Below are 22,469 nucleotides of genomic sequence, written 5' to 3' on the forward strand. Positions count from 1 at the left end.
ATGAGAAATATTTTAGGTGGTAGATATCCTAATTACTCTGATTTGATCATTGCATATTATATACATGTACCAAAATATCGCATGTATCCCATAAAGATGTATAATTATTGTGTGCCAATAAGAGAAAATAAAAAAGAATAAAAACTACATCAGAGCATGTTTCTTACAAAAACATAAATAATTTGCATTCCCACCAGCAGTGTAGAAGTGGGAATGCAAATTAATACATTCCTTTTGGAAAGATGTTTGGAGAACACTTAGAGATCTAAAAATAGACCTGCCATTCAATCCTATAATTCCTCTACTAGGCATGTACCCAGAAGACCAAAAATCACATCATAACAAAGATATTTGTACCAGAATGTTTATTGCAGCCCAATTCATAATTGCTAAGTCATGGAAAAAGCCCAAATGCCCATCGATCCACAAATGGATTAATACATTGTGGTATATGTACACCATGGAATATTATGCAGCCTTAAAGAAAGATGGAGACTTTACCTTTTTTTGTTGTTGCAGTTTGGCCAGGGCTGGGTTTGAACCCACCACCCTTGTATATGGGGTCAGTGCCCTACTCACTGAGTCACAGGTGTTGCCCAAAATGAATATTCTTAGCCACACAACTGCTTTAACTTTAGGATGAGGCCATGCTTTTTACTTTCAGAAATCACTCAAGTGTTGATCAAAAAAGAAGCTTTGAGAATGTAGGAGCTTTATTAGTCAGGGTTCTGCTACTGACTCACTGTGTGATCCAGAGAAGTCACTGACCCTCTCTGAACTTTTGGTTTTATCCATAGAAATAATGGGTACAATAGTACATGCTTGCTAACCTCACAGGGTTGTCGTAAAAATCCACTGAGATGGCTGGTAGTAACATTTTCTACAAATTACATATAGAAATTACAAATTTGTTATTTACATTTGGTACTGGTATAGAAAGGGTGAGTGCTATGAAGCTCTGGCACTCAATGTCAGCAGAGTTATTGTTGGTGGTACCAAAAAAAATGTTATATGATTAGCCTCTCGTTCCTTCAAATTTTGAAAGAGCTTCTACCAGGTTTAGAAGAAAAAAATCTTATCAGCATTTGGGGAAAAGCCTTTTTATTAAAACATGTTGTAGATTTTAACATACCTGCTTACAAGGATATCTAGCCAAGGACAGCTATTTTAAATGGGAGACGCTATTCTTTTTTTTTTTTTTTTATTGTTGGGGATTCCTTGAGGGTACAATAAGCCAGGTTACACTGATTGCATTTGTTAGGTAAAGTCCCTCTTGCAATCATGTCCTGCCCCCAGAAGGTGTGGCACACACCAAGGCCCCACCCCCTCCTTCCTTCCCTCTCTCTGCTTTTCCTTCCCCCCACCATGACCTTAATTGTCATTAATTGTCCTCATATCAAAATCGAGTACATAGGATTCATGCTGGAGACGCTATTCTTAGACCATCTTCTCAAAGAATCAATAATTCATAACAGAAAATTGGGGAAGGCAAACATTCAGGAATGCACTCTCGAGCTGGAGCTGCCGAAGCCGAAGCTGCCTCAACCCAGTTTCATTCCCCTTGGGAGCCCCAGCACGAGAAAGTAGCCCTGTTTCCATGAGTTAAAAATACAGTGGAAAAGTATCTCCGTAGCACATCGTAAGCTGACGGTTAGGTCTAATCCTGAGCTGTCACTCCCGCTAAGGACTGACAGACATCATCTCCCGCTAGGAGACATCAATTAACACTGACTGTCGTCATCTCATGCTGATTGATAGATGTCAGGTCATGCTCTTCCCCCCATTGATCACAATTGAGTATTCATACACTTAGAGGCCCGTCTGTCTCCCATGATGTGCCTGCGCCTGACAGCGAAAATGGATATAGGCGGAGAGAGCAAGATGGTGGCTGAGTAACAGCTTCCTTGCATCTGGGCACCGTGAGTCTGGGGAGATAGGACTCCAGGCATCTCTGGCAGGTGGGATCTGCCTGTAATCATCCCTGTGAGGATACAGGGAGTCAGTGAGAGACTTCTGGACCCCAAGAGGAGGACTAAAACAGTGGAAAACTGGCAAGTGGTTGTGTGTGTTCTGTTGGTCTAAACCCACCTGCAACTGTAAGTTCAGTAGCAGCGAGACTGCAAACCGGAAAGGCCTTACCTGTGAACTGTTTTGGTGTCTTTGGACTTGGCACTCAGTTGAACTGCCTTGGGGAGAGCCTGAGTGGGAGGGCAGAGAACTTTGGCCATTGTCTGGGGCGCCAGTCTGAGCTGCTGAGCCAGATGGAGCTAGTGGTGTTTGGCTGTGGGCCACAGGGAGCCATTGTGAGTGATCTGCCCCAGCAAGCTCCGCCCTCGGGGTTGCAGAGCAAGAATCAGGTGGGAGCTGGTAACCTAGTGACTGAGTAGCCTAACGGTGGGGACAGAGCCGCCTTACAGCCCTAACCCTCAGGGGCAGAGTGAGACCAGTTTTAGCACACTGGGTAAGTAGATAGCTACTTCAGCAGTGATTCCAGCGACAAGCACTTTCCTGAGAAAGCTTCTGCTCAGCAAGTTTACAAGTTCAAAGTGCCTTTTAAGAGGGCTGAAGAGAGATTTAGGGTGTCTACCTGCTGGGGTTTGAAAAATCAGCAGCCTCCAGTCATATCAGAACTGTGATTAACATCTCATAGCCCAGAAGACCACCTGTTGCCCAGACAATATTCAACAACATATATATACTGCTTTGTTTTTGGTTGTGTTGTTATTTTTTGTTATTTTTCTGTTTTTTTTTGTTGTTGTTTATTTTGATGTTGTTGATGTTTTGTTTTTTAATTTCAACCTTTTCCGTACAGATTTTTTCCGTTCTCAATTATTCTACTTTAATTATAATTTCCCATTGCTGCCTTTTTCAATAACTAGAACTTCATTTTTGCTACTGTTTCTACCCCTATTAATTGGTTTTTCACCCAATTTTATCCCATAAAGTTTTCTGTTTATTATATTGGTTTGATTTTTAGCATTTTTGTCTTTCCTCTCTACTTGGTGGAGGTGGGGTACTGTGTCTGATCACGTTAGCAAAGAGCTGCTGACCTCAAGGGAACCACCCAACTTGGCACCCCCAGAAGATGGGTTTTTTTAAGGTTGTGTCAAAGTACCCTACTGCACACCTATATTGCTCTGTCTCCCTCTTTCTGTGCCTCTCTTCTTTTTGTCAATATTCCTTTAACCCACCCCCTCTCCTTTCTCTATTTTATTTTTTCTTTTTGCTCGTTCCTCCTTTCTTTCATCCATTTCTTGCTCTTCAACCTTCTCATCCTTCTGGTCCTGTACCAAAAGGACTCATCGAACACTTAGTCCACAGGCACGAGAACTTAAAGAGCAAGAGGAAGTGAAAGGAAAATTAGGGCAAGGAAACAGATAAAAGAAATCACTCATGAGGGAGAATCAGCAGAAAAACTCCAGGCAACATGAAGAACCAGTCCAGAACAACCCCGCCAAGAGACCATGAGGTAGCTACTGCTGAGGATTCCACCTATAAAGAAATGCTAGGAATGACAGAAAGGGAATTTAGAATACACATGTTGAAAACAATGAAAGAAATGATGGAAACAATGAAGGGAACTACTAATAAAGTGGAAAATAACCAAAAGGAAATCCAAAAACAGAATCAAATAAGAGATGAACGATATGAAGAATATAGAAAGGATATAGCAGACCTGAAGGAACTGAAACAGTCAATTAGGAAACTTAAAGATGCAATGGAAAGTATCAGCAACAGGTTAGACCATGCAGAAGAAAGAATTTCAGAGGTAGAAGACAAAGTTCTTGAGATAACTCAGATAGTAAAAGAGGCAGAAAAGAAGAGAGAGAAAGCAGAACGTTCACTGTCAGAATTATGGGACTTTATGAAGCGTTTCAACATACGAGTTATAGGAATTCCAAAAGGGGAAGAAGAATGCCCCGGAGGAATGGAAGCCATACTAGAGAATATTATAAAAGAAAATTTCCCAAATATCACCAAAGATTCTGACACACTGCTTTCAGAGGGATACTGGACCCCAGGTCACCTCAACTGTAACCGAGCTTCTCCAAGACACATTGTGATGAACCTGTCCAAAGTCAAGAAAAAAGAAAAGATTCTGCAAGCTGCCAGGACTAAGCACCAGTTGACTTACGGGGGCAAATCCATCAGAGTGACTGCAGACTTCTCTAATGAAACTTTCCAAGCAAGAAGACAATGGTCATCTACCTTTAATATACTTAAACAGAACAATTTCCAGCCCAGAATTCTGTACCCTGCTAAGCTAAGCTTTAAAATTGACAGAGAAATCAAATCCTTTACAGATATAGAAACATTTAGGAAATACGCCACAACAAGACCAGCTCTACAGGAAATACTTCAACCTGTTCTACACACTGACCATCAAAATGGATCAGTAGAAAAGTAAGAACTCAGAAATTGAAGGTCAGAACCTAACCTCCACACTGATGCAAAAGATAAAACTAAGCAATGGACTCTCACAAAATAAGATGAATAGAATACTACCACACTTATCAATTATCTCAATGAATGTTAATGGCTTGAATTCCCCACTGAAGAGACATAGATTGGGTGACTGAATTAAAAAACACAAGCCATCTATTTTCTGTCTGCAAGAAACTCACCTGGCTTCAAAAGATAAATTAAAACTCTGAGTCAAGGGTTGGAAGACAATTTTTCAGGCAAATGGAATTCAGAAGAAAAGAGGAGTTGCAATCTTATTTTCAGATTCATGTGGATTTAAAGCAACTAAAGTCAAAAAAGACAAAGATGGTCACTTTATATTGGTCAAGGGAAAAATACAACAAGAATATTTTTCAATTCTAAATATTTATGCACCCAGTTTAAATGCTCCCAGATTCCTGAAACAGACCTTAGTCAGTCTGAGCAATATGATATCTGATATCATAATAACAGGGGACTTTAACAGTCCTCTTACAGAGCTGGACAGATCCTCTAAACAGAAACTAAACAAAGATATAAGAGATTTAAATGAGATCGTAGAACAACTGTGCTTGATAGATGCATATAGAAGACTCCATCCCAAAAATAAAGACTATACATTCTTCTCATCACCCCATGGAACATTCTCCAAAATTGATCATACCCTGGGACACACCAAAACAAAAATCAACAGAATCGAAAGAATTGAAATTTTACCTTGTATCTTCTCAGACCATAAGGCACTAAAGGTGGAACTCAACTCTAACAAAAATGCTCCACCTCACACAAAGGCATGGAAATTAAACAATCTTCTGTTGAATAACAGATGGGTGCAGGAAGAAATATAACAGGAAATCATTAACTCCCTTGAGCATAACAACAATGAAGACACAAGCTACCAAAACCTGTGGGATACTTCAAAAGCAGTTTTGAGAGGAAAATTTATCGCTTTAGATGCTTACATTCGGAAAACAGAAATAGAATGCATCGACAATCTCACAAGCCATCTTATGGAATTGGAAAAAGAAGAACAATCTAATCCTAAACTCAGTAGAAGAAAAGAAATCTCCAAAATCAAATCAGAGATCAATGAAATTGAAAACAAAAGAATCATTCAGAAAATTAATGAAACAAGGAGTTGGTTTTCTGAAAAATTAAATAAAATAGATAAACCATTAGCCAGACTAATGAGAAATAGAAAAGTAAAATCTCTAGTAACCTCAATCAGAAATGATAAAGGGGAAATAACAACTGATCCCACAGAGATACAAGAGATCATCTCTGAATACTACCAGAAACTCTATGCACAGAAATTTGACAATGTGAAGGAAATGGATCAATATTTGCAATCACACTCTCTCCTTAGACTTAGCCAAGAAGAAATAGAGCTCCTGAACAGACCAATTTCAAGCACTGAGATTAAAGAAACAAAAAAAAGGTTCCAACCAAAAAAATGCCCTGGTCGAAATTCTGGCTTCACACCAGAATTCTATCAAAACTTCAAGGAAGAGCTTATTCCTGTACTGCAGAAATTATTCCAAAAAATTGAGGAAGAAGGAATCTTCCCCAACACATTCTATGAAGTGAACATCACCCTGATACCAAAACCAGGAAAAGACCCAAACAAAAAGTAGAATTTCAGACCAATCTCACTCATGAATATAGATGCAAAAATTCTCAACAAAATCCTAGCCAATAGATTACACCTTATCATCAAAAAAGTCATTCATCATGATCAAGTAGGTTTCATCCCAGGGATGCAAGGCTGGTTTAACATATGCAAGTCCATAAACGTTATCCACCATATTAACAGAGGCAAAAATAAAGATCATATGATCCTCTCAATAGATGCAGAAAAAGCATTTGATAAAATCCAGCAAGCTTTTCTAATTAGAAAACTGAAGAGTATAGGCATAGGTGGCACATTTCTAAAACCGATTGAAGCTATCTATGACAAACCCACTGCTAATATTTTACTGAATGGAGTAAAACTGAAAGCTTTTCCTCTTAGAACTGGAACCAGACAAGGTTGTCCTCTGTCACCTTTACTATTCAACATAGTGCTGGAAGTTCTAGCCAATACAATTAGGCAAGACAAGGAAATAAAGGGAATCCAAATGGGAGCAGAGGAGGTCAAACACTCCCTCTTTGCTTACGACATAATCTTATACTTCGAGAACTCCAAAGACTCAACCACAAGACTCCTAGAAGTCACCAAAAAATACAGTAATGTTTCAGGATATAAAATCAATGTCCACAAGTCAGTAGCCTTTGTATACGCCAGTAACAGTCAAGATGAGAAGCTAATTAAGGACACAACTCCCTTCACCATAGTTTCAAAGAAAATGAAATACCTAGGAATATACAGAATGAAGGAGGTGAAGGACTTCTATACAGAAAATTATGAAATCCTCAGAAACGAAATAGCAGAGGATATTAACAAATGGAAGAACATATCATGCTCATAGATGGGAAGAATCAACATTGTTAAAATGTCTATACTTCCCAAAGCAATCTATCTATTCATTGCCATTCCTATCAAAATACCAAGGTCGTACTTTCAAGATTTGGAAAAAATGATTCTGCATTTTGTATGGAACCAGAAAAAAACCCGTATAGCTAAGGCAGTTCTTAGTAATAAAAATAAAGCTGGGGGCATCAGCATACCAGATTTTAGTCTGTACTACAAAGCCAAAGTGCTCAAGACAGCATGGTACTGGCACAAAAATAGACATAGACACTTGGAATCGAATTGAAAACCAAGAAATGAAACTAACATCTTACAACCACCTAATCTTCGATAAACCAAACAACAACATACCTTGGAGAAAAGACTTCCTATTCAATAAATGGTGTTGGGAGAACTGGATGTCTACATGTAAAAGACCGAAACTGGACCCACACCATTTCCCACTCACAAAAATTGATTCAAAATGGATAAAGGACTTAAATTTAAGGCATGAAACAATAAAAATCCTCGAAGAAAATATAGGAAAAACACTGGAAGATATTGGCCTGGGGAAAGACTTCATGAAGAAGACTGCCATGGCAATTGCAACAACAACAAAAATAAACAAATGGGACTTCATTAAACTGAAAAGCTTCTGTACAGCTAAGGAGACAACAACCAAAGCAAAGAGACAACCTACACAATGGGAGAGGATATTTGCATATTTTCAATCAGACAAAGCTTGATAACTAGGATCTATAGAGAACTCAAATTAATCCACATGAAAAAAGCCAACAATCCCATATATCAATGGGCAAGAGACATGAATAGAACTTTCTCTAAAGATGACAGATGAATGGCTAACAAACATATGAAAAAGTGTTCATCATCTCTATATATTAGAGAAATTCAAATCAAAACAACCCTGAGATACCATCTCACCCCAGTGAGAATGGCCCACATCACGAAATCTCAAAACTGCAGATGCTGGCGTGGATGTGGAGAGAAGGGAACACTTTTACACTGCTGGTGGGACTGCAAACTAGTACAACCTTTCTGGAAGGAAGTATGGAGAAACCTCAAAGCACTCAAGCTAGACTTCCCATTTGATCCTGCAATCCCATTACTGGGCATCTACCCAGAAGGAAAAAAATCCTTTTATCATAAGGACACTTGTACTAGACTGTTTATTGCAGCTCAATTTACAATCGCCAAAATGTGGAAACAGCCTAAATGCCCACCAACCCAGGAATGGATTAACAAGCTGTGGTATATGTATACCATGGAATACTATTCAGCTATTAAAAAAAATGGAGACTTTACATCGTTCGTATTAACCTGGATGCAAGTGGAAGACATTATTCTTAGTAAAGCATCACAAGAATGGAGAAGCATGAATCCTATGTACTCAATTTTGATATGAGGACAATTAATGACAATTAAGGTTATGGGGGGAAGCAGAAAGAGGGATGGAGGCAGGGGGGTGGGGCCTTGGTGTGTGTCATACTTTCTGGGGGCAAGACATGATTGCAAGAGGGACTTTACCTAACAATTGTAATCAGTGTAACTGGCTTATTGTACCCTCAATGAATCCCCAACAATAAAGAAAAGAAAAATTGCAAACTGGAAAAAAAAAAAAAAACATTCAGGAATGCTTCACTGAGGAGCTTGACATGTCTGAGCAGTTACAACCCACAGTATCTGAATTTTTCCTGATATCACTTGGCATTTACAAGTTTTGGGGTTGGGAGACCTCTCTCTGACTTTGTATAGCTCTTGAACTATGTGGGACTTAATGCAAAAACTGCATTAGGAGGTCAAGGGCAGAGCTTCTAGCTCACAGATGTTAGGCTCTCCTCGTTTTCAGGAGTAAGTATTTATTAAATGACAGCTTGATGGAGGATACATATCAAAGAGGAGAGGAAGGGGCTCTTCTTGGCAGATTTTATCCTCAAGGCAGGCGACCTGCTCCTGCAGAACTGAAAGGAGAAGCTGCCAGGTTTAAGGTGGTCTCACCTCGTGAAGGAGATCAAGTCAGTGTTGGCCTTTTGGGTGCCAAGTAATGGGCCTCAGAGTTTAAGACTGACTTGGGAAGTTAGGAGACAGCTTAGAGGACAGTTGTCATCTGATCAGTTTAGAAAAAAGGGTGTAGAAAAAGGGTTTGGGGTAGGGGGGAGATATTGGGATTATTTAAACCTGACGAGAGGAGGCTGAATAAAGTGTAACATATTAGTAGTGTGTGTACAGCAAAGCATTCTTAGGAAAAGGTCACATTCACATGGCCAATGGGATAATCAGGCAAGATGGCTCAAGGCTAGATTCTGTCCTCAGGCTGTGACACTCCTAGATCCTACCCACCAAGGATGGAGGGAACCAAGAGCTTATCACACTGATGAATCTTTCCCCACTTTCTGGGTGCCTTTTGAAAACATCTTCTATGCATGTCAGGGATTCAGGATGCCCTGCCATAGTCATGGGAGGAAGTGGCCATAGGAACAGAGATGGGCCCAAGGTGAGGAATTGGTAGAGGTGGAGAACCAGTGGGGGCCCTTCCCACACATGTAGATTAATTAGCCAATAACCTGGACTCTCAAGTCCTCCTCTCCCAATCTTAGGGCCCTTTACTCCATTCCAGCTTAGTTACAGCCACACTGAGAACTTGCCATCAGAAGCCCCTCTGACACCTGTGATGACCCAGCCTGGCATTCCACCCTTTCACCTCCTCCCTCTATTCTTACAGCATGTGCCCTTGGTTGGCCATATTTTCAACTCCACATCGTTAATTTTTCTCCTTACTTGTCAATCCGCCAAGTTCTAATCTTCATTTCCTCCCTTGTGAAGGTACACTTCATGTTCTACGAAGTAAGCAATATTTTAAAAGTTCTACTTCAAATAGGCCTTGTTCAATCTCCTTTCATTCTTTCTATTTGACAAAATCCCACTTCTCTGCCTTTTTTGGGAAACATCTTCCTATAAGTGACTAATCACTATTGGTTTCAATCTCACAAGTCTGCTGACACTATGATAAAATTCATGACCAACCACAGCATGACCTGAAATTAATTCACTCATTCATTCCAAAAATAATTGTTCGGTGCTTACTAACAATAAACAAAACAAACAGATCTTAGGCCACTTGTTTGCAGTCTTGTCTCTCTCCCATGCGGCTCAAATCTATTTCTAACCTTCTTCACTTTGCTGAAAGCTCAGCTATCTCTGCTGCTTACTGGCAGAGGTGCTGATCTCAACATTCACAGAGAACTTCTATTCAACGTTCACAGACTCCATTAGATGGGAATTTTTTCACCAAAAACCTGTAGAAAAATGTATCCATCTTTCCTTTCTTTTTTCTTGTTATAAGAAAGAGATTTCCTCCTCAGATTTCTGTCCTCAAAGGAATCACACTTCCTGAAGTGTTTTTACTGAGGGAGCTAAGATCTATCTGGATGGACTGACCCACCCTTGCCAGCTGTCCTTACTCCTCCTCCCCTCTCCTTGTGACACCTGTGCTCAATGTCTTTTTTTTAAAACACTTTTTAGTACAAAAATGGTTAAACATAAGCAAGAGCAGAGAGAACAGTGTAACTCCCACGTATCCACTGTCAACTTTCACAATTACCATGCACAATGCACCCCATCTTTACAAGTAGGTCTACAGTGTAAATGTCCATTCAGCCATCTTGCCATCCATCTCTTAGAAGATATGCTCTGTGCTGCATGTGAGTGTTCTCATATTCCTTTGATATTTATCACACCAAAATCACACTTACCCAAAACATGTGGACACAATATTGGTAACTGAAACACATTGAACTTTACTGGCTTTGGCAATCAGCTCTGTTCGGCCTTGTAGTCAACCCTGAGAGATCACCTGAGTTCCCCACCACCACTCCATCCAAGCAGTAATCGTTACAGAACAAAGTGAACACATGATATTGCAGTCCCTTCATCACAAAGTATAATGTGAAAATAAGACAGAAATGGACAACTTTACATGTTGATAAATACTTAAGATTGCCATATAAATGTTTTCAAGTATTTACAAGAAACCATTTTTTTCTGTCATACATTTAACATGACTTACCATGTTTCTAGTTAAATACAGTAGAATAAATATAGTTGTTTACCTCCTCTCCTTCCCCAAACGCTATTAACAGTAAAGGATTATATGAAAAGATGTTCAACATCATAGATCATCAGGGAAATACAAACCAAAAGCCACTAAGAGGTACCTCTGAACCCCCACTAGGATGGGCAGAATCAAAAAGTCAGGTACTTATTGGAGAGAATGTGGGGAAGTTGGAAGCCTCACACACTGCGGGTGGGAATGTAAAGTAATGTCGCTGTTTTGGAAAACTGTCTGGCAGTTCCTCCAAATGTTAAGTGGACTTGGCATATAACCGAGCAATTCCTCCCCTAGGTACATACCTAGGAGAAATGAAAACATGTCCATAGAGAAACTTGTACACAAATGTTCACAGCAGGACTAACCATAAAGCGGCAAGGTGAAAACAACCCAAATGCCCATCATCTGATGAGCAGATAAACAAATGTGCTATATCTGTGCAACATAATGCTACTCAGCTATGGAAGGGAACAAACTAATAACACATGTCACATGTATTATAAACCAGACCCCCCCAAAAAAAAAAAAACAGAAGCAAATGACTACATAGGAATCCATTCTTGTGAAATATTCACAACAGAGAAATCTATAGTGACAGAAAGTAGATGAATGATTGCTCTAGGCTGGGAGACTGAGGGATGGGAGTGGCAGCTAAAAGGTTCCTTTCTGAAGTCATGAAAATGTTATAAAACTGACTTTGGCAATAGATGTAAAGCTCTGTGATATACTAAAAACCACAGAACTACACACTCTAAATGGGTGAATTGTGTGCAAAGTGAACTCTATTTCAATAGAACTGTTAACAAAGGAAAGGATTTAAGGAGAATCAGTGTTCATGAATGACAAGAACTGGGCAGATACAACAGAAGAGTTTAGCACATTTCTGGAAGATGGAAATCCAGGTAATGAACTCAGCCCAGCAGATAAAACTCATGCAAGCCAGTACACATGGCAGAGCCCTGAAGACAGATGACATGGCACCAAGTGAGAAATGGTGGCTCTATGTTGTGAGCATGGCTCTTAGAAATTTTGATCCTTTGTTGGACATTGTGCATAATTTTTTTTTTAATGAGGCAGGTGGTGGTGCTCTTTTTCAGTATTTTGTAAAACTCTGTTGAAATGTCAGGATTTTTAAATGTGGAAAGAAGATCCCAGGCCTTCTCAGACTCCTCTCTGGCTGGCACCACCTGGCTCTGTGATGCTCTCGTAAAGGATGTCAGAGCCCAGGTGCTCCCACTGCCATTGAGCCCAGGCTCCAAGCAGGGTGTGTCCTGGTCCTCAGAGGCAAAGGACATACTGCATCCCAGGGGACACTCCCAGTGAGCTAGACACTGGCATTCTGGATTCCCAGGAAGCTGGATTACTGGGGGAGAAGGGGTTAGGTAGCAGGAAGAGAAGGAGGAGAGGGAGAAGGGGAGGGAGAAGGGGAGGGAGAGGAGGAAAAGGACTGCCTGTGGCCCAGGAACCTGCAGGTTAGTCCCGAGGGCTCCTGCTTCCTTTTGGATCTGGTCAACTACTTCCTATACCTGAGAGGCTGAGGCAGGGAGTCACTGTTCCAGCCAGTCCTATGCCTCCCTGCAGGGGCCCAGAAGGTCCAGAGCTGATCTGTGGCCGTGCTACCTCATCCTGATGTGCATCCCCCAGGCCCTGAGATCCTGGCAATGCCACCCTCTTCTTTCTCTGAGAGTGGTGGACTCAGGAATCCTCCCGGCTCTTGGTCTGCTGTAAATGCCACCACCTCCTTCCTTCTCTGAGAACTGTGGGCATGGTGTCCTCTTCTCCTGGGTTTGATGGCAATGTCACTTCCTTCCTCCTCTGGGAGCTGTGGACACAGGTGTCCTTTCCCTCCTGGATCTCCTAGCAACTCCACCCCCTTCTTCCCCAGTGGGGACGTCCTCAGTGTTCTTCACTGGCCACATCCAGGGAGGGTCTAAGGCTGAGCCTCTCCCAGAGTTTGGGAGCCCACCTTCCACAGGACTCAGAGACATTGTCCTTACCTGCAGGTAAGCAGACCTATCAATCTTGGGTCTAGTCTGCCGGGTTCAAGGCCATCCAGTCTCTGTGCCACTGGCTTGGATAGTTATTTCTCCTCTTTTTGAGTCTCTTCCTTTTTTATCTATTCATTGCTCAGTGCTGGGAATATATTGCTGGCTCAAATATGGATAACCTCTTGCTTCAGAGTAACAGAAACAAATGAATGAATGAAGTGGTCATTTGACATGTGGGCTGCTCTACAAGAGGGAATAATGGAATAGTCAAGTGTGAGCAGGTAGAGATTGCTTCCACAAGCTCATGGGGGGCCACCTGCCCCTACCTCCCCCCAGCTGCAGCTCTCACTCCTGTCTGTAGAGTCAGGGTGAAGTCAAAACGTTTAGCAACTGGCACGGTAAGGCTCTCTCTCCTAGGAGGACAGGTCCTAGCCACAGACCACTGGAGCAGCCTCCCATGACCTATGGCCTCCACTACCCAAGAGTCCCCTGGGAAGGCAGTACCCAGTGGTGATACCAGGCCTGTTTCTACATTTCTTCTGGGCTAGTCTGAAGGAGGCTCTTCCAAGGGCAAGGATAGAGAGGAGCTTCTGGGACACAGGCCCTCAGCCTGAGTGGTACAAGGCAAAGCTGAGATGTGGGGTGACAGCCTAGGCCCTCACACCAGGCCTCAGAACCAATCAGACTGTGCCACATGCCTTGGTCATCTTGAAGCCACATGGATGGGCACACCCTGGGCCCTGCAGCGCTGCCCAGCAGGTGAGTTATCGTGGCAAACCTGAAGGTGGTCAGGAGAGAGAGGGCTGAGACCCCTCTAGCAGCACTTCCCTTCTACTGCTCTGCAGCAGACAAGCACAGCACGGGCTGGGACTGTCCCCCAGGGGGTCTCGGAGCAGCTGCACCACATGCACTCATGTGAGGAGTGCAGGGGGATGCATCCTGGCTTAGCGGCCCACTCCTTCCCTGCCCACCCTCCACTGAGCACAGCAGGAGGCCTGTGCCATCTTGCCCAGCTTGCATCAGCACCTGGCACGCCATCACCTGCACTGTCTGCTCAAGAAAGAGAGGTCTTAATTTCCCTGCGAAGGTCTGAGGGGCTCAGGAAGCCATCATCTGCTCCGAGGAAGCTGGCACCTCAAATCCTCTGAGGTCAGACGGTGCCTACAGCTGGGATAGCAGTGCCTGAGGATAAGAGGGGTGGCCCGTGGCACACAGATGCTGGCCCTGTGTTCCCTGACACTGCTGTGGCTCCTCATTAATGGACAGGAGAGATCATGTTCTCAAACAGGAACAGAAGGAAACTTTCTGAAACCTGTGAAAGATGCTGTTCTCCCAACTGCAGCACCCTTGGTCTTCTTGGAGTGTCTGCTGGGGACCCAGCTCCTTGTAATGGAAGACACATCTCTGTCCCTGAGACTGTGAGATGCAGCATGAGGTGAGGGCCTCTGAAGCACTATGCAAGGGGAGGACAAGCCTAGTGCCCAGGCTGGGAGAACTCCCAGGAGGGGATGGAAGAGAGAAGAAGGGGGTTCAGCCTGGGGGTGCTAAATGGAAGGCTATGGAGGAGACTCGTCTCTCAGGTAGGCTTGGAGCCCCAAAGGCTGGAGATTTTTCAGACCCAAGAACTTTGGACTGTCCAGAAATACCTCCTGCCAAAACCACATCCCCTTTCCTTCCCCCAGAGAAGCTGGGGAGATGGAGGGTGCACATGGCTTGTTGGGGCTGGACTTCGGCACAGGCCAGAGTGAGCTGTACTCAGCCCCTTCCCCAGGCTCCATCCCTTTGTGGGGCTGGAGGGGAAAGTATTGTGCCTAGGAAATCAGAATGCAGTACCTGCCTGGGATTGGGGCAAAGGGGTGTTATTGACTCAGCCATTCTTTGTATTTTCCAACCTAATTAACACTCAAATGTCCTGCGTTAGGTAGGTAGGTCAAAAAAGGAAGAGAAGGGAAGGACAGGCTCTCAGGCCACCACACACAAAGCACTCTGTAAAAATAGACCAAGCTGTGGCTGCCATCTTGACCTGAATTCTTGGACTTAAGTTTTCACAAGGGATATTTGTTGCTGGCTGTTTTGCAAACAGGAGGGAGGCCCTAAGCTGCCACAAGTTTGCTACTTTAATTACAGCAAATAGTGTTGGAGAACAAGTCTTGCCCAGCTAAAGCAGTTCCTTTTTTAATTATACTTATTAAAATGGGTATGCATTTGGGATCCTTTCAAATAGCTCAATCTGTCAAGCTTCTGTTTATCTGAGTTCTGGAAAATTTTTAGTGGCAAGGAAGAAAAATTCAGTTATATAAAGGTAACCCAATTCAAACAGAAGAGTAAGGCCAAGGAACACTCAAATATGACCTTGATTATAGAGGAAGTCATTATGTACTGTAGAATATGGCCTCAGCCTGTGGCAGAGTGGACCCACAGGGAGAGCGGTGCCCATCACATCCAGGGAGGACTGGCCTGCAGAGGCCTCTCTCCTGGGCAGGCCCTTAATAAAGCCTACAGCTTGGAAGAGTCTTGAGGATGTGCTTCTTCACCTGAGAGCCAGCTGTCCAGCCAGGGAGGAGAGAGGCAGGCTGCTGCTTTCCACGCTGCCTGCTGGGATCCAAGTGAGTGTTGAACTTACATTAAGGTGCTTCCTGCACATAGAATGGGACATCCCAAGTGGGGAGGACTCTCACCCCAACATACAATACATACACTGGCATCATAAGGAAAGCAGATTTCCATCTTAACATCTATGTTGGGCCAGCCCTTTCCTGTGTGCTGAAAGCCAGTGCAGAAGCAGGTCAGGGGGGTCAAGTGACAAGGACCATAGGGACCGTTCTGTTTGAGCAGACACCTCTTAGGAGACACTCATCTTTTCCACATGAGTAAAAACATCATCTGAATCCTTTTCCTTAAAGAAAAGGATAGGACTTGAGTTCCTGATAAGCATCATAGGCATGGGTTGGTGGGGACTGTGGACTTAATGGTAGACAAAGGGGGTTGTCGGGAAGGATGCTGAACTGGAAGAGCGGAGTCGGGTCCTGCCTCCACATAGGAGTATGAGTGAATGGGAGTGTGTGTGGGGTGTGGGGAGAGCATGAATCTGGACAAGCTGCTTAGCCTTTGGAGCCCACAGGACTCAAACCCTAGTGCTTTTATGAATCATCTGCAAAGTTTGTTAAAAATGCAAATCCCTTTGTGGCTATGGTTTCATGCTGTAAACGCATGTCAAAGCATTAGATCAAAGTATATCTTAAAAATATGCTGTTTTTTATTTTTTTTAATTTTTCCATTATACTTAAAAGATGAAAATAAAGAGTTAACTTTTAGAAAAAGAAAATTTCTGAGCTTCATCTAGAGATTCTGATTCTGTGGATCAGAAGCAGAGATCAGGAACCCGATTTTTAAATTGAGTACTCCCCGTGTGCTTTTGATACGGGCCATCAATGGGCCATAATGTGAGGAGAACCGTGACTGGTATCTCAAGAGTTAACTCAAAATAATCCCTTCCCTGTGTTCCTTCTGGGGCTTCAGGGAGGAGGAAAAGAATCTATAAAAAAAAACATCATTGCAAACTGAGTGTACTATACAATAGCAGGATAGTTCTGTGAACAAAATTCTACTATTTCTTGTAAAACCTTTTGTATCCCCCATGAACACAGTCTAGACCCTTTACTAGGTGTGTAGAGTATTTGGGTACAGCATCTTTTACAATTTCTATTTCATACTCTGCAATCTAATTGTCACCATCACCTTCTTCATGTGTATTTTTTCCCTTTCTCCATTTTTTCCCTCCTCCAAGTCTAAGGCTTCCTTGAGTTTCAGGGTCTATCTAGGTGGTGTTTGTGAATCCCAATCCGGTTGTATTTCACCTGCAGTAGCTTCTCTCTGAGCCCCTGCACTGCCAATCTCCATACCACCCACAGGTGCAGAACTGCCATTAACAGAGGTTTGTGACAGATTTGGGACATCACAGCCATAGAGACCTTATGGGGCTTTACCCCAGCCCTGGGACTTGTTCCAGCTTTGGGTGGTGATGCTTTTATTCCTGGCATCACTACTGCTGCACTCATTCCCCAGAATTGTCCCCACCCTGCCTTGATAGCCTCCTGGGAGCATCTCTTAGCAGGCACTGAGGGGCTACCCTGAAGGCTGGTCTTTCAGAGCCTCTGCCCCCAGGGGCTGCATGGGGCCCACATAGTCCTCAATTCTGTTCTTCCCAAACTCCCCAACACCCGACACACTCATTATCTGTGTTTAATTAATTCTCGTTTCATCCTCTTGTTCTAACTAGATTGTACTGCTCCTGCTCTGGTGCATGGGCCAGTGAACCAGCTGAAATGAATGTGACTCTATGAATAAATACATGATACAGATAGAAGGTGACAGTCACTGATGGGACAATTGATTCCTAGGATTGGGTGGGGAAGGGTGGGAATGAAGAAAACTCCTGGACCCTACAACAAAGTATGAATGGCCTCAGGGACTACTGACCCAGAAATGTTGAAAGACTGTGTAACACTACTGTGCTTTAAGTTATTGTCATTTTTCCATTTTCAGGTGATTCTTGAAGAATACTTTCTTCTGCAATTTGTAGCTGGGATGCTTTCAAGCTGGTCGATTGGTGCCAGAATGTAGAGAGACCCACTGGTTCCATTTGCCCAGGGTTTGGGGAGCATTTGAATAAAGAGAACTGTGGCATCCTTACATATTAATAGGATGTCTTTGACTTGGGCATCTTGGAACAAAAGCGTGATGTGGAATGTGGCCAAATCACTCATGCAGTGTGGAAATGCACCTGTTTCTTCCTCATGCATTTATTAAGGATTGACTATATGCAGAGTGAACAGACACCCTTGCTTTTGTGAGACTATTCTTTCAAAAAAAGACAGAGGTCACTGGGCATGGTAGGTCATGCCTATAATCCTAGCACTCTGGGAGGCTGAGTTGGGAGGATTGAATGAGCTCAGGAGGTCAAAACCAGTCTGAGCAAGAGTGAGACCTCTGTCTCTACTAAAAATACAAAATAAAATACAAAACTTTTCCAGACCTTGTTGTAGGTATCTGTAGTCCCAGCTACTCAGGAGGCTGAAGCAAGGGGATCACTTGAACCTGGAAGTATTTTTTTTGAGGTTGCTGTGAGGTGAGCAGAGGCCATAGCACTCTAACCCAGGTGACAGAGTTAAGATCTGTGTTGTTAAGATTCTGTCTCAAAAAAAGACAATACACTGCAACAGAAGGCTCTGTTTTGTTGTGTTTATTTTGGGGAAAAAATTACTCTCCTTGATGTGTATCTATGGTGTCATGATATTGGAAAATGTTTGATTTTGAAAACTCTATTCACATCAGAGTTACTAGAACTCCCACGAGTGTTGCTGAGTGATAGAGAATGTGAGGAAGCAGATTGGAACAGGATAACAGGAGCTGGAATCTTCTATGGATGTAGGGTTTATTGCTCCTCACTGACACACAAGTGAGCTATGGAAGCGGGAGGGGGGCCTCATATGGACTAGAGCTCAGTTGCTAAAGGATACTGAAGTCTTTACAAAGCAAGATTTGGTGTAGAACTTGGCTTAGAAAAGATGGAAAGGCAGCATGTTCTTTAGCTCCTGGCTCCTCAAAGTTGGTAAAACCTGGAAGCTTCTTAGAAGTGCTGAATCTCAGGTTCCACCCTAGATGTATACAACTAGAGTATTCATCCAGTGACATCTTCAGGTGATTTATGTTGAAGGAGCTCAGGAGATTTCACCCAAAATATGACTCTTTAGTAGACAGAATATTTTGAATTAAAGGTCATTGGAAGGGCTGGGTATGGTGGCTCACACCTGTAATCCTAGCACTCTGAGAGGCTGAGGCGGGTGGATTGCTTGAGGTCATGAGTTCAAGACCAGCCTGAGCAACAGCGAGACCCCATTTCTAAAAATAGCCAGGTATTGTGGCAGGCTCTTATAGTCCCAGCTATTCAGGAGGCTGAGGCAAGAGGATCATTTGAGCCCAGGAGTTTGAGGTTGCTGTGAGCTATGACACCATAGGCACTCTACTAAGGGTGACAAAGTGAGACTCTTCTCTCAAAAAAAAAGCCATTTGAGATAAAAAAAAGTATTGGAAGGGGCTTTCTCTCTATCTGTATAAATTAGACTGACCAATCAAAGCATACAAAGAGGGAACTAACTTCCTTTACTCTCCCTCTTACCTTAAGATATTGCTGAATACAATCAGACCTGGCCCAAATCACTAAAACATAATACCTGTCACTCAGGTATTATGTCAATCTGTTACAAGTCAATCTGTTCCCCCTGTTCGTTCATCTTCCCTAACAACCATTTATGCTCCTATGGAATTACCTACACTACTCATTTCACCCTCACAAAGGTATGTATAAAAATATTTGAACTTCATTGGAATATTGAGTAATCACTGTGATTCTCCCCATTATCAATGGAAAAGAATTCATATCTGTAAAATAATATAAAGAGGTATATTCTGAGCCAAATTTGAGGACGATGACCTGGAGCTGCACCCAAGAAGCCTTGAGCAAGTGGACTTGCTGTGATGGGGTTACAGTTTGGTTTTATATATTTCAGGGAGACAGGAATTATAGGTAAATTCATAAATTAATACATGGACAACATACAGTGGTTTGGCCTGAAAGGTGGGACATCTCAAAGCAGGGGACCCATAGGTTATAGGTGGGTTTAAAGATTCTTCAATTGACAATTGGTTAAAAAAGTTAGGCTCTGTCTAATAGACCAGGAGTCATCAAAAGAGAATGCTTGAGTTAAGACAGGGTTCTGTTAATCAGACACAAACTGTGAGACATGTGCTCAGACTCAAAAGGCTTGTTACATATATTGAGGACATGCAGGTATATCTTGCAGAATTTTAGGCCTGTTACTGAGTCACAAAGGACATGTCTAAGGAGGGAGCAGGAGCATGATGAGACATGTCTGATCTCCTTTCTCATGGCTAGCAACTCAGTTTTAGGGATCCCCTTGGCTAAGAGGAGGGTCTATCAGTTAGCTGCTGCAGGGGAGCCTTAAGATTTTATTTTAGTTTATATCATGCACATGGTAAATAAACCTTTCTCTTATTAATCTGCCTTAATTGTGAGTTGATCTTCTAGTGTACTTTTGGGGAAAGGAGAAGTTTCCCCTCATGCTTACAATGTGCACAAAACAGTTTCAGGAGTGCTGATCTAGATCTGGAAATAAGATATAGCTTCAGACATAACTCAAAAGTCTGGCCTAGGGTGGAGACAAGAGTTCTAGGAAGAATGTGGGCACAAAACAGAGAAGCCCATGGAGGTGCTACTACAGAGGACTGTCCAGAGAAGGAACACACCTTGTAACAAATAAATGTGCTCACTGCTTTTTCTGGGAACCTTCCTTACAGTCTGGAATCATATGTCTTAACACTTCCAAAGTGACAGACACTCCTTCAACCACTTTACCTGTATCAACTTATTTAACCCCCACAATACCCATAATGCAGTTATTATTATAATATTCTCTTCATTCCACAGATGGGAAAACTGAGGCATTGAAGTGACTTCCCACAGAGCTAGCATGGGCCATAATCAGGTTTAAACCCAGGCAATGGCATCATTCACTCTGTGCTCTTGTGCCTTGCAGGATCCTAAACCGTATTTGCTTTTTGTTCTTTTTGTTTTCCTTGGTGCTGTAGTTTAGATGTGTTCCCCCAAACACATGGGTTAGAAACTTAATTTCCAGGGGGGCAGAGACAAGATGTCTGACTGAAGCCAGCTTTCCACAGAGGCTCCCGTCCAGAAAGAGAGTTAAAGGACAGAAATTTAGCTAGTAACATGGTAGATTAGAGCTGCACCAAGAGAGAAGGTTGAAGAATGCACATCAACCCCGCTGAGGTGAGCTGTGACCCCAAGGATACAAACAAAAGGTACAAAATCCATCACCAAGTGGAGTCCCCTCCCCCCTGAGAATGTATTGGAGTGCCCCACAAACAAACGAGCAGAGTTCAAAGGTCCTCCCACTACACTCCACAGGAGAGACCCTCTAAAAACTGGACCTACCTCCCCTACTAGGGTGCCACGGTGCTCTCCTGCCAGGCATAAAACTATATAAAACTGTATATATTCTCTACCTGCAATTCTGAGCTCTCAGCAATCCCCTCCGCTCTCACTGTGAGGTCTGGAGGCCTGTCCCCCAGAGTCCAGATTCTTGGGTGATTTCTCGAGGGTTGTGGACAGGGCCTGGACTGTAGCTGGTCAGTGCTGATTCTACAGCATGGGAGTGAGGAGAGCATGGTTGGCTAAGAGGGAACCATGCCGGAGTGGCGGTACCCCGAGGCGCACAGCAGCAGCTGTTTTTGGCAACAATAGGGCTCACTCCAAGATATTCTGAACCTATACCCCCTGTCTCTCTGGGCAACCAGAGGAGGCCGGGCATCTTCTCAGGTGGCAACCACTGCGGAACAGATCTGGGATGGAAACGCAGGCCCCGTGAGTAAAGGGTTTGCCTGAGGTGGTACCGGCCTGGGCAGAGTGAGGGGTCTAGAAAATGCATGTGCAGAGCTGGGAAATTCCCAGGGCAGGGCTGACCCAGAGTACTGCTTTACTGAGCCTAAGACACACCTGGCCCTCAGGGGATTGTCAGCCTATAGACAACGGAAGGCAGGAGGCTAGCACTGACTGCACCATGCTGCGAATACAAACCTGCAGGAGCAAAGACAGGGCCTGAGGTGCAGGTTCTGGGAACTCAAAATAGCTTCCCTGCTGCAGGGGAATTTAGCAGAGACAGAAAAAAATTCCTGCAAAGTTGTTCTGTTCTATCAGTAACATCAATCAGGGGCAGGGCTGGAACTGAGTGAACACCCCCCCCATCCTCCATCAAGCACCCGAGGTTGTCAGGCCTCACCACCCCCTGCTGGATAGAGACAGAGAACAGTGGCCTGGCTGAGCAGATACAGATACAAACTTCCTTGTGATTCAGGCAGGTTCAAACACCTGGAGTATCTGCTCATTGGAGGGAACTGGGCCACAGCCCTGTGGGACTATCAGTGACTGGGTGTGAAAGAGGTGCAAGGTGGGAAGGAGGGATCAACCTTCCCAGACTAATCTATTTGCTGGGTGGGTCCTCATGACTTCATGAAGCACTGGAGCAAGTCATATTTGAGTTGTCAGCAGACACCTGCGATCCAGTTGCCTGAGACCTTTTAAACTCTCCCACCTGAGACAGGTGCTGAATGAAACAATTCATTTGGACCTTTTGAACTGAGCCAATTGCCTGAGGACTATCCAAGTGGTGCCCTGGGTGTGAGGTTGTAGGAAGGTTTGATTTTCCTTTTCCAATTGTTGTCTGTAGGGGGTGGGGTGACTTAATTGCTGGTATTTCTCCACAGCTGAGACTTCAACCCAGAGTACTAGTTTCACTAGGGTCCGACCGAGACCAGCTGAAAACCAGACAGAATCACTTAGCCCCACCACACAAAACAGGTCCCCAGT

Source organism: Nycticebus coucang, chromosome 15 (assembly GCF_027406575.1).
Source record: "Nycticebus coucang isolate mNycCou1 chromosome 15, mNycCou1.pri, whole genome shotgun sequence".
Lineage (NCBI taxonomy): Eukaryota > Metazoa > Chordata > Mammalia > Primates > Lorisidae > Nycticebus > Nycticebus coucang.